The 10,567-nt window shown below is 46.0% G+C and overlaps 1 protein-coding gene across 1 annotated transcript in view; it reads right to left on the reverse strand.

Moving 5' to 3' along the window:
• The window catches only part of RBM17 (RNA binding motif protein 17), a 28,115-nt gene extending 25,922 nt beyond the window's left edge, over positions 1-2,193 (reverse strand). The window contains exon 1 of the mRNA XM_058669515.1: positions 2,021-2,193. The gene's annotated coding sequence lies outside the window, so the exon portion shown is untranslated. The remainder of the gene's footprint in view (positions 1-2,020) is intronic.
• Between the last annotated feature and the right edge of the window lie 8,374 nt (positions 2,194-10,567).

A 10,567-nucleotide genomic window follows, 5' to 3' on the forward strand; every position in this document is an offset into this window, starting at 1 on the left:
GCTGCGCCGATCCAAAGCCAGGAACCAGGAACCTCTTCCAGGTCTCCCACGCGGGTGCAGGGTCCCAGTGCTCTGGGCCGTCCTCGACTGCTTTCCCAGACCACAAGCAGAGAGCTGGATGGGAAGTGGAGCTGCCGGGATTAGAACCGGAGCCCATATGGGATCCTGGGGCGTTCAAGGAGAGGACTTTTGCCACTAGGCCACGCTGCCGGGCCCTCAAATAAATCTTAAACAAGAAAAAAATTTCTAGATTTTATCAGTTGAATTGGTGGAAAATGAATGCATTACTTAAATCACATTATCAAGAAATAAAATCGGCATTCCTGATCTTTAAGGACATAAGGCAAGTGGAATGTGATGTAAGTAAGGAAAAATTTAAATTGCAAACCTAAATGAGTCAGAGGAAAAACTACCACTACACAATCGATAACAAGGCAGGGCCTGAGTTCTAGCACCTCAAGCAGCAGGCTTAAACAGAGTCTTGAGATCAGTAAGCAGAAATGCAATGAGAAATGAAAGCTGCCTCGCTGAATCTGGCTTTGTCAATCTACACAGAAAGACGGGGAGTCTCAGGGTCATACACTTCGATGCCCCGCAAACCCATAAGCTGTAATCAGCATGTGCCCCTGTATTACACCTGCAACAACTTGGTTTTCATCAGTTCAATATGCCACTCATCCTCATGCTCTGTACCAGCAGAACACCATGGAGCGCCGTGCAGTGCAAAGCCTAATCGCCAGCTGTTTAACAGCCGTCCTGCACGCTGTTACCTCGGGTCCACAACCACTGGATCTCCTCCCTGTTCCCTGCCGGGAGCAGAGAAAGGTTGGAAAACGCATGTCCTGGAAAAACCAGAAAGGTTATAAAGGAAATCCACTGTCGACACTTTTGGGGGTGTGCACCTTTCTCAACATTCTCCGTAAAGGGGGTGTTCAGGTTTCCCAGAACTCTACGAGGAAACGGCTCTTCTGTCACCACTTTCGTACACCTTACAGCCATGCTAGCACTCCACTCTGTTCTCAGCTACACAGCACGCAGCTCCCAGTGTCGGTTCCTATCCTGTTCATCTCGCATTCCCTATAAGTCTTTCTACTCAAAATGTCGGCAGCCTACATCCAGCAACAATTGTGAAAACGTTGTTGAAGAGCAAGGCAGACTTCTCTACTAATCACCTTGGTCCCTCGTCTATTCCACTTCCCATCCTAGGCCCGGTTCTGGCCAACAGCACCTTGCCAAGAGCGTCCGTAAACACTTCAGATCTCCCATATGGGCGCCGGTTCTAATCCACCGCTCCAGACCTGCTGCTCTCCTGGCCGTCTCCAGCACGCGCCAGGGGCTGCCCCTCTGCAGACTGCGCACCCCGTTCCCTTCCCGAGGAACCTCGTCCTCACCTCGCACAGGCAACAAGACACCTCTAGGACCCAGCGTGCGCCTCGAAAGACCCCGGCTCGATCCAGCTGGGTGGGTTTCCAGCGACCAAGGACCACCTCCTTCAAGCTGCAGCCTCGGTTGGTTCCTCCAAAGCAGGAGACGCTCACACCCCTCAAAGAGGCTGCCGTCACCTCCCCGGGTGGGCTGCCCGCTTCCACAGATGCCCGGCACCTGCCACTCCCAGTTCCGGGGTCCAGGAGGCCAGCCTGGTGGGGGTGGCACCCTCGCAGCGGACAACCTGGTCAGGACACGGAGTTCCAAAGAGACCGAGGCATTCACGGGGAAAGGCTGGGGGGACGAGGGTGGCGGACCAGGGCGCGGAGCAGGGGCCGGGGTCGCGCGCGCGCGCGCACACACCCGGAGCAGGGGCCGGGGTCACGCACACACACCCGGAGCAGGGGCCGGGGTCACGCACACACACACACCCGGAGCAGGGCCCGGGGTCGCGCGCGCACACACACACACACACACACACACGCCCGGCGGCTCGAGCTGGCCAGGCCGGAACCCCCCTCCACGTCCCGGCACGGCCTACAGCCGCCGCGGCCTCGCGTCCAGCGCTTCCCGGCCCGCGAGGGCAGCCACTCACCCAGCCGGCCGCGCCGACTCTGCCCATGAGCCGCCCCGGGGGCAGCGCGGAGCCGGGCCGCACTCCGAGGACGCCTGCAGCCGCGAGCCCACCACCGCGGCCGCCCACCCGCAGCCCAAGACGCTGGGCGCTCCGCGGCGCGGGGTCGGGAGCGGGGGCCGACGGGAAGGCGCGCCCGAGAGTGCGCGCGCGGCGCGGGAGCGTCGGCTCACTGCCCCCCGCCGGCAGGAGGACCGCACTGCAGGGTCGCCTCCACGCGCGCGTCCTCTTCTTGCACCAGCAGGTGTCGCCGTGGCGCCAGGCTTGGGGAGCGTGAACCTCAGCAATGGTGCCGGAGCGGTAGCCTAGCGCCTAGAGTCCTCGCCTCGCAGGCGCCGGAATCCCATTTGGGCACCAGTTCCAATCCCGGCGGCCCCGCTTCCCGTCCAGCTCTCTTCCTGTGGCCTGGGAGGGCAGTCAAGGATGGCCCAAAGCCTTGGGACCCTGCACCCACGTGGGAGACCTGGGAAAGGCGCCTGGTTTTGGATCAGCTCAGCTCTGGTTGTTGCGGTCACTTGGAGAGTAAATCATCAGACGGAAGCTCTTTCTGTCTTTCCTCGTCTCTGTATATCTCCCTTTCCAATAAAAATTAAAATAAATCTTAAAAAAAATGGTGCCAAGCTTCGCTGCTAGACTGCAAGGAGAGGAGAAATCCACTCCATCCCAGGTTCTCATCCATTGAAAACCAGTCTTTTATATGTGAATAAACAAATTAAAAAACTTGAAAGTAGATTTCCATAGGTGAGATACCACAAGAGAATGGCAATTAAATATAAAACCCAGAGCGTAGAATTAAATGTAAAACCAAGAACCCAAGCTGAGAGTTAGTGTATGTGGTGGGTGGGTGGCACAGTGACTAAGACGCTGTTTGGAATTTTTGTGGCCCATACAGTAATGCCTGGTTTGGAGTCCCCACTTCCCGCCTGAGCCCAGCTGCTTGCTAAGGTGCGCCTTGGGAGGCAATAGGTGGTAATTCAACAACCTGGGCCCCTGCCACCCACCAGGGAGGCCTGGGTGGAGCTCCTATTCCTGGCTCCTGGCTTGGCCTGGCCCATCATCTAGCATTACAACATTTGAGCAGTGACTCACTGGATGGAAGGTCTCTCTCACTCCTTTCAATATATGTAAGATATATATACACACACATATATGATATATATAAATATATGCTATATAATGAATATATAACAAAAATACAAATATATAATAGGTATAATAAGATATATAATAGAAATATAATATAATAGTTTTATATATGATGGAATATAGGTAAAAGTTATAAAGCTTCTAATTTAAAAATGATATCAATTTAAAAACTAGGGGAAGATGAAACAGAACTTCATGTGAGTATAATTTTCACATCTTTTTGAGTGTCAAAAATATTTCAAGATCCTTAATCAAATAATAGAGATGTAAACAGCCATCTTATTCCAAAGAAGCATACCAAGAATGATAATATGAAGTTATTTCAAAAGTCTCATGGAAAATGGAATTGAAAAGCAGGTTTGGAGCAAATAATTTTTTGTAATTCTGTTATAGTGAGCACCGATTTTTGAAATTCATGTATATTCATATAGTTATTAAAACATGATGATGAGGCAACTGCAGGGAATGCAGGAAATGAAAAATGCAGCGGGGAGGTAATATACAACCCAAAGAAGAGGGTTCAAAATGAGACAACAATCAAATTACTGGAGGAAACTCTGCAAGACATTGGTATAGTTGAAGACTGCTTGGAAAACATCCCAGAAGCATAGGCAACAGAAGTAAAGATCAACAAATGGGATTACATCAAGCTAAGAGGCTTCTGCACTGCAGAAGTGACAAAGAGGAGGCAGCCAACAGAAGGGAGGAAATATTTGCAACTATGCAATTGATAAAGGATTGCTATACAGAAACCATAAGGAGCTCAGGAAACTCAATAGCAACAGAACAAACAATGCAGCTAAGAAATGTGCAAAGGACATAAATAGGCATTTTTGAAAGGATGAGATAGAAATAGCCAACAACACATGAAAAAAAAAGTGCAGGATTACTAGCCTCTAGGGAAAGCAAAGAAAAACCACAATGAGGTTTCACTTTACTACAGTTAGAATAACTGCCATGCAAAAATCAGAAAATAATAAATGCCAGCAAGGATACTCTGCTGATGGAAATGTTAAGTAGTACAAATGTTATGGAACACAACATTGAAATTTTTTTCAGAAATTGGAAAATAGGCCTACCAAGTGGCTCCTGAAAATTTACTCAAAGGAAGTGAAATCAGTATATGAAGGAATTACTTGTACCTCTATGTTTATTGCAGCGCAATCCACATTATCTAAGATATGGACTCAGCACAGATGTCCATTAGCTGATAACTGGATAAAGAAAACACCATATGTATATGCGATGGCACACTACTCAGCCACTAACAGAATGAAAGCTTGTCTCTTGAAACAAAATATATGCTGCCGGAAATGCACTACCTTTGGTGAAATAACCACTTCCAAAAAGACATGTTTTTGCTAATATGTAGTAGTTAATATAGGATACAGAAAAAAGTGTCTAGGATGAGTCAGACATCTTGTGATGTGATTGGTTTAGCCCTTGTCTATACTCTCGGGGAACCCTGGTCTTTATACTTTTTCTTGTCTAATGTTATGATACTGGTCCATTAATCCTATGATTATACAGTGGACCAAAATTATACATTTGCAACAATTAAAGAAAAAAGGAAGGAAGGAAGGGAAGAAGGGAAGAAGGAGGGAAGGCAATCATCAGGGTTATTTTTGTAGAATTTACCTATGAAATGCGTAAAATATGTTCTCTTTATCTTAATGCACTTTTTAAAAGAACAAACAAAATAAAAAGAGGGTTCGGGACTTGATGTAGTGGTATATTAATATGGTAACTCAGAACAAAAATGAACACTTTTCCAGTAATCAGGAGAATACAGACACAACAACAAAATGAAACATCATGAAATATCTTTAAAAAATTTACACAACAATATGACAAAACTAAGACCAAATATCTCACATGAATAAATGCAAGTTGCCTATGTTCAGTATTTAAAAAGTAACAATCAGGCTTGGCACAATAGCGTAGAGGTTAAAGTCTTCGCCTTGAACGTTTCAGGAATCCCATATGGGCACCGGTTCTAATCCTGGCAGCCCTGCTTCCCATCCAGCTCCCTGCTTGTGGCCTAGGAAAGCAGTCAAGTACGGCCCAAAGCCTTGGGCCTCTGCACCTGCGTGGGAGACCTGGAAGAGGTTCCTGGTTCCTGGCTTCGGATCATTGCAGCTCTAGCCCTTGCGGCTGTATGGGGAGTGAACCATCGGATGAAAGATCTTCCTCTCTGCTTCTCCTCCTTTCTGAAAGTTCAGATGCGCAAGACTAGAAAAGATATATCAGAAACATGCTAACATAAAGCAATCAGGGCTCCCCAAAAACTTAAGGCTGACTTGGGGGCAAAATATTTAAATTAAGTTTTAAAGGAGTATTTTTATAAAAGAAACAATCCACCAGGTAAACAGAAAAGGAAAATCTATGAAACACGTCACATTACACGAGTAAATGAATAAAACAATAAACAAGAGTAAATGAATGCAAAGAAAATCAGCTCAGGTTCTCACATAAGGAGTAAATGTGGATTGAGAAGACCTCCAAATATAATTAATGAGAGAAATCTAACAGCTCACATTCTGTGCCTTGAAATACAGATTGTATGTTTCCAAGGACTTATGGGGCATTCACAACGCTTGGCCATACGGTTAGCCACAGAAAAAAGGCTCAACATTCAGTAAGTAGAGCCACTGAATAATATGATTTGACCACAATTCAAAACTGGAGATTAGTGATAAAAGAGCAAATCAAAAATTCCCATTCCTTGGGAAATTGTAAATGCTTAACCACTTTTTGGACCAAAAAAAGGAAAACTAGATCAAATAGTATAATACCTAGAAAAGAATCAAAATCACATCGGGAATCACACAAGTTAGATAAAATGGCATTAAGGGAAAAGCTCGTGCATTTATTTTTGTAGTAATTTAAAAATAAAAATTAGTTAAATGAACGAAGCGCTTGTGAAAGCAGCCAGATACAGAACAAAATAAAAATTTTAAAAGCAGAAGGAAATAATTTATAAAGGAAAAAGCAGAACATAGTGCTGCGTAAGCAACAAATGATTGAAGAGCAAAGAGAGAAGGTGTCTAGACTGGGTTTTGTCCCACCCCCGGATCAAAGCCCAGGTGGGTGTGCGAAGGTCTGACTCTGTGCCCCGGGGCCTTAGAGTCGCCCTCCAAGTTGAAGCCACTGTCTACCCACTCTCCCTGATCCACTGGCAGTCTGAGCTGCGAAGTCTATTTGCTCCTCTTGTCTATTTTTGGGCGGACTTCTGTGTTTTCATGCCCCATTTTCTTTTCAGTCTGCTGAATGGTTTTTGCAACTTTGGCAACGACGTTAAATCACACCCATTGTTTGGAATTTTCTGGTGTACTTCTCAGGAGGAAATCTGGCTTCGTTCATCTGCTAGAACGTGGAAGCCCCACGCTTGCTTTTAAGAGTAGCAAATGTTACCTGTGTCTCACAAATCGAGAATCTGAGGCTCCACTTAGTGGAGGAACATAACCAGGCCCCTGCCCATCTCAGGCAGCAGGACCAAGAAAGGCAGGCAGATGGACAAGACAAGAGGCACTAAGAACTAAGTGAGGCTGGGGAGCAAGGATGCAGTGCAACCCTGGACAGACAGGCCAATCGGGATTTTCTCCTGCAGGGCTCAGCAGCCTGGAGGGAGCGGTGTGGTAGGTGGAGGATGGAACTAGTCAAAACCCAGAAATCCGGGCTTTGGATGTAGCTCTGAAGATGTTGCATCCTGTATGGAAGCACTTGGGTTTAGGTCCCATCTCCACCCACTCCGGTTTCCTGTTGATGGACACCTTGCATGTAGAAAATATTCTGAATTTTGTCATTGTTTTCCATTAACTAGTCTCTGTTCTGTTTGTGCCGCAAGTTTTTCATCAAGATTTAAAATCGCTTAACTTAGCTGAAAATTAAATTTTTCACCAAGAAATTTACTTTTTATGTTTTTTCTTTTTGTTTTATGAATATGTTTCATTTTAAATGGACACAGAGTAAGTATATAAATACTTAACTTTTATGTATGTTTTATGCATTTTATTTGGATATTTTAAAAAAAATGGTTTAAGGGCCCGGCGGCGTGGCCTAGAGGCTAAAGTCCTCGCCTTGAACGCCCCGGGATCCCATATGGGCGCCGGTTCTAATCCCGGCAGCTCCACTTCCCATCCAGCTCCCTGCTTGTGGCCTGGGAAAGCAGTTGAGGAGGCCCAATGCATTGGGACCCTGCACCCGCATGGGAGACCCGGAAGAGGTTCCAGGTTCCCGGCTTGAGATCGGCGCGCACCGGCCCATTGCAGCTCACTTGGGGAGTGAATCATCTGACGGAGGATCTTCCTCTCTGTCTCTCCTCCTCTCTGTATATCCGGCTTTCCAATAAAAATGAATAAATCTTTTAAAAAAATGGTTTAAGTATTTTTTTTCTTTTTTTTTTTTTCCTGGAAAGGTAAATCAGATTTACAGAGAAGAGGCAGAAAGGTCTTTTATCTGTGGTTCATTCCCCAAATAGAGCAATGGCCGGAGCTGATCTGCTCCGAAGTTAGGAGCCAGAGCTTCTTCTGGGTCTCCCATATGTGTGTAGGGTCCCAAGACATTGGACCATCCTCTTTTGCTTTCCCAGGCCACAAGCAGGGAGCTGGATAGGATGTGGAGCAGCCTGGATATGAATCAGTGCCCTTAGGGTTTCTGGCACTTGCAACGTAATATCTAGCCATTGAAGCCACGGTGCCAGGTTCTTGTGTGGATATTTTTTTAACACCAAGTTGACATACGGCCATCTCTTTCCAACTGGGAGATTCCCACTTTTTAGGCACTGAAACCAAGAGCTTGACTCTGCCTCTATTGTGAGGTGTTTTCCTTCCATGTGTCGTCGTTGTCTTCTTCTTCTTCTTTTTTTTTTTTTTTTTTAAAGATTTGCTTTACTTTTATTAGAAAGTCAGATATACAGAGAGGAAGATCTTGCATCTACTGATTCCCTTCCCCAAGTGGCTGCAATGGCTGGAGCTTCACCAATCTTGAAGCCAGAAGGCCAGAACCTCTTCTGGGTCTCCAACGTGGGTGCAGGGTCACAAAGCTTTGGGCTGTTCTTGACTGCCCTCCCAGGCCACAAGCAGGGAGCTGGATGTGAAGTGGTGCCACTGGGATTAGAACTGGAATCCGTATGGGATCCTAGTACGTGCAAGGTGAGGACTTCAGCCGCTAGGCTACCGAGCCAGGTCCCTCCATTGTGTCTTCTAGTGCAATTCTAGAGAAAGGGCCGACGCAAGCCTTGCTCCAGTGGTTTGATCAGGAATAATGTTCAAAATAGAGATTTAAGTGAAGATGTGGCAGGAAAACGAGATGAGAGTGAGGCTATAGGACTCGACAAATGAGACTAGAGCTCTGGTAGAAGAAGCACCTCAGAAAATAGATGCAGCTGAAGACACAGGAAGTTCTGGATGGCAAACTTGAATGGACGTGACAGTTAATGGTAGAAGCCATTCTAGGTGAATCAGTAAAGGAACGAGTGGAAAGGGATTCACTAGCTAGTGCAAGTATTAGGTATTGGAGACGTGCAGGGAAAATCCCAATTCATAAGGACAAAATGGTTGGATGGTGCTATGGTTTAGATGCCGTTTGTCACCATTAATATTCATGTTAGCTCCCTGTGTAATGGTGTTGAAATTCGGTGAGATCTTTAAGAGGTAATTAGGTTGGGGGGGGCTCTGTTCTTAGTATCTGAGTGGCTGACTTGGTTACTGTGACTGTGGGTGCTTTACAAACTTGGTGCACTTTCTCACAACACATGCCCACTTTTCCACACTGAATCCCTCATCAGAAGCCACGGAGATGTTGGCACTACAATCTTGGACTTCCCAGCTTGCAGAACCATAATAAGCTTGTCTTCTTTGTGAGTTACCATGTCTTAGGTATTCTGTTATAGCAACCGAAAACAGACTAAAACAGATGGCTATTGCTAAGTTCCACCAACACTCTATAACAACAAGATCAAAGACTACAGGTGTAAGGTAGACCACTGAAAGTTGAGAGTCTGAGGAATTTCCCAGTAGCTTGCTGAAGGGCTCTTCTCTAGTTAACACATAGTTGGGTATAGCTGAAAACTGAGCAGCTGGCATTGCCCCTTGCTTTAAGATGATATAAAGGCTTTTTATCCAGAAAGACAATAAGGGCTGTACAAAATCTTCTCCCATCTATGCCCTGACCATTAGACTGTTTTTTTTTTTTTAAATAAAGTGTGTGTTTGATTTAGTTGTTTTTGTTGAAAGATTTGCAAAGAGAAGCAGAGACAGAGAGAAAGCTCTTCCATCTGCTGGTTCGTTCCCTAAGTGGCCACAACAGCTGGAGGTGAGCCAATCTGAAAACAGGAGCTTCTTCTGGGTCTTCCATGTGGGAGTAGGGTCCCAAGACCTCAGGCTGTCCTCTGTTGCTTTCCCAGGTCACAAGCAGGGAGCTGGAAGGGAAGCAGAGCAGCCAGCATACGAACCGGCACCCATATGGGGTTTCAGTGCATGCCAGCTAGGAACTTTAGCCACTAGCCTATTGCGCTGGGCCAGGCCGTTAGACTTGTTAGTAGGGTGGAGAAACAGCATGACCAAGGCAAGGATTTGGGCACTGGAAGGTCAAATATTTATCTTTACAGGTCAAGCCCACAACTCTCACGCAGTGATGCTGCGGTCACTGTGGTCACTGAATTCCCCTGTCTCTCGGTGAGTCAGAGCTGCCACCTGGCACCCATTTCAAAAGTATCATCTCCATCTTTATCAACAGATTTCTGTGGGCAGCGAAAAAGTGGTCCTTGTCTGACTGTCCCATTTATCAGATGAAGGATGTTGACCAGATGGCTCAGGGAAGTCATGCCAATTAAAATCATGATTCCAATCTAAAGTTGTTGTCAGCCCCAGAATCCATTTACAAAAGAAGAGCCCCTTTTTCCAGGAGGCAGGTATCTAAACACAAACAGAAGCTTACCTAATAAAAATTCCCCTCAGTCATTTGCCCAAGAAGCCTGTGGCTTATTGCTTGGACAACTGCATCAGTGAAAGAGATAATAACCAAGAAAATTGAAAATTATTTTAATCATGGATATCTTTAGACCTAATGTGTCACCATGGCCTCTCTGGTGAAGTGGAGGCATAAAGCAGGCAGATAGTAAACAAAGTCCTTGTCAGCATCTAGCTTACGTGAACCTAGCTATTGGCCCATTTTTGCAGTTTCTGAAGGTTCAATAAAAATCAGTGTTCTTGAGAATGCACACATTTCCCACCAGGAATTCTTGGCCTTTGGTGTGGTGGTACCATAGCGGGGAAAGATTAAAAGGAAGATTCTGGGGCTCCCTTCTAAAAAAAACAAGATAGAGCATCAAACATGGTATCCTATCTCACGTAATGATGA

This window comes from Ochotona princeps, chromosome 10 (assembly GCF_030435755.1).
Source record: "Ochotona princeps isolate mOchPri1 chromosome 10, mOchPri1.hap1, whole genome shotgun sequence".
NCBI classification, from domain to species: domain Eukaryota; kingdom Metazoa; phylum Chordata; class Mammalia; order Lagomorpha; family Ochotonidae; genus Ochotona; species Ochotona princeps.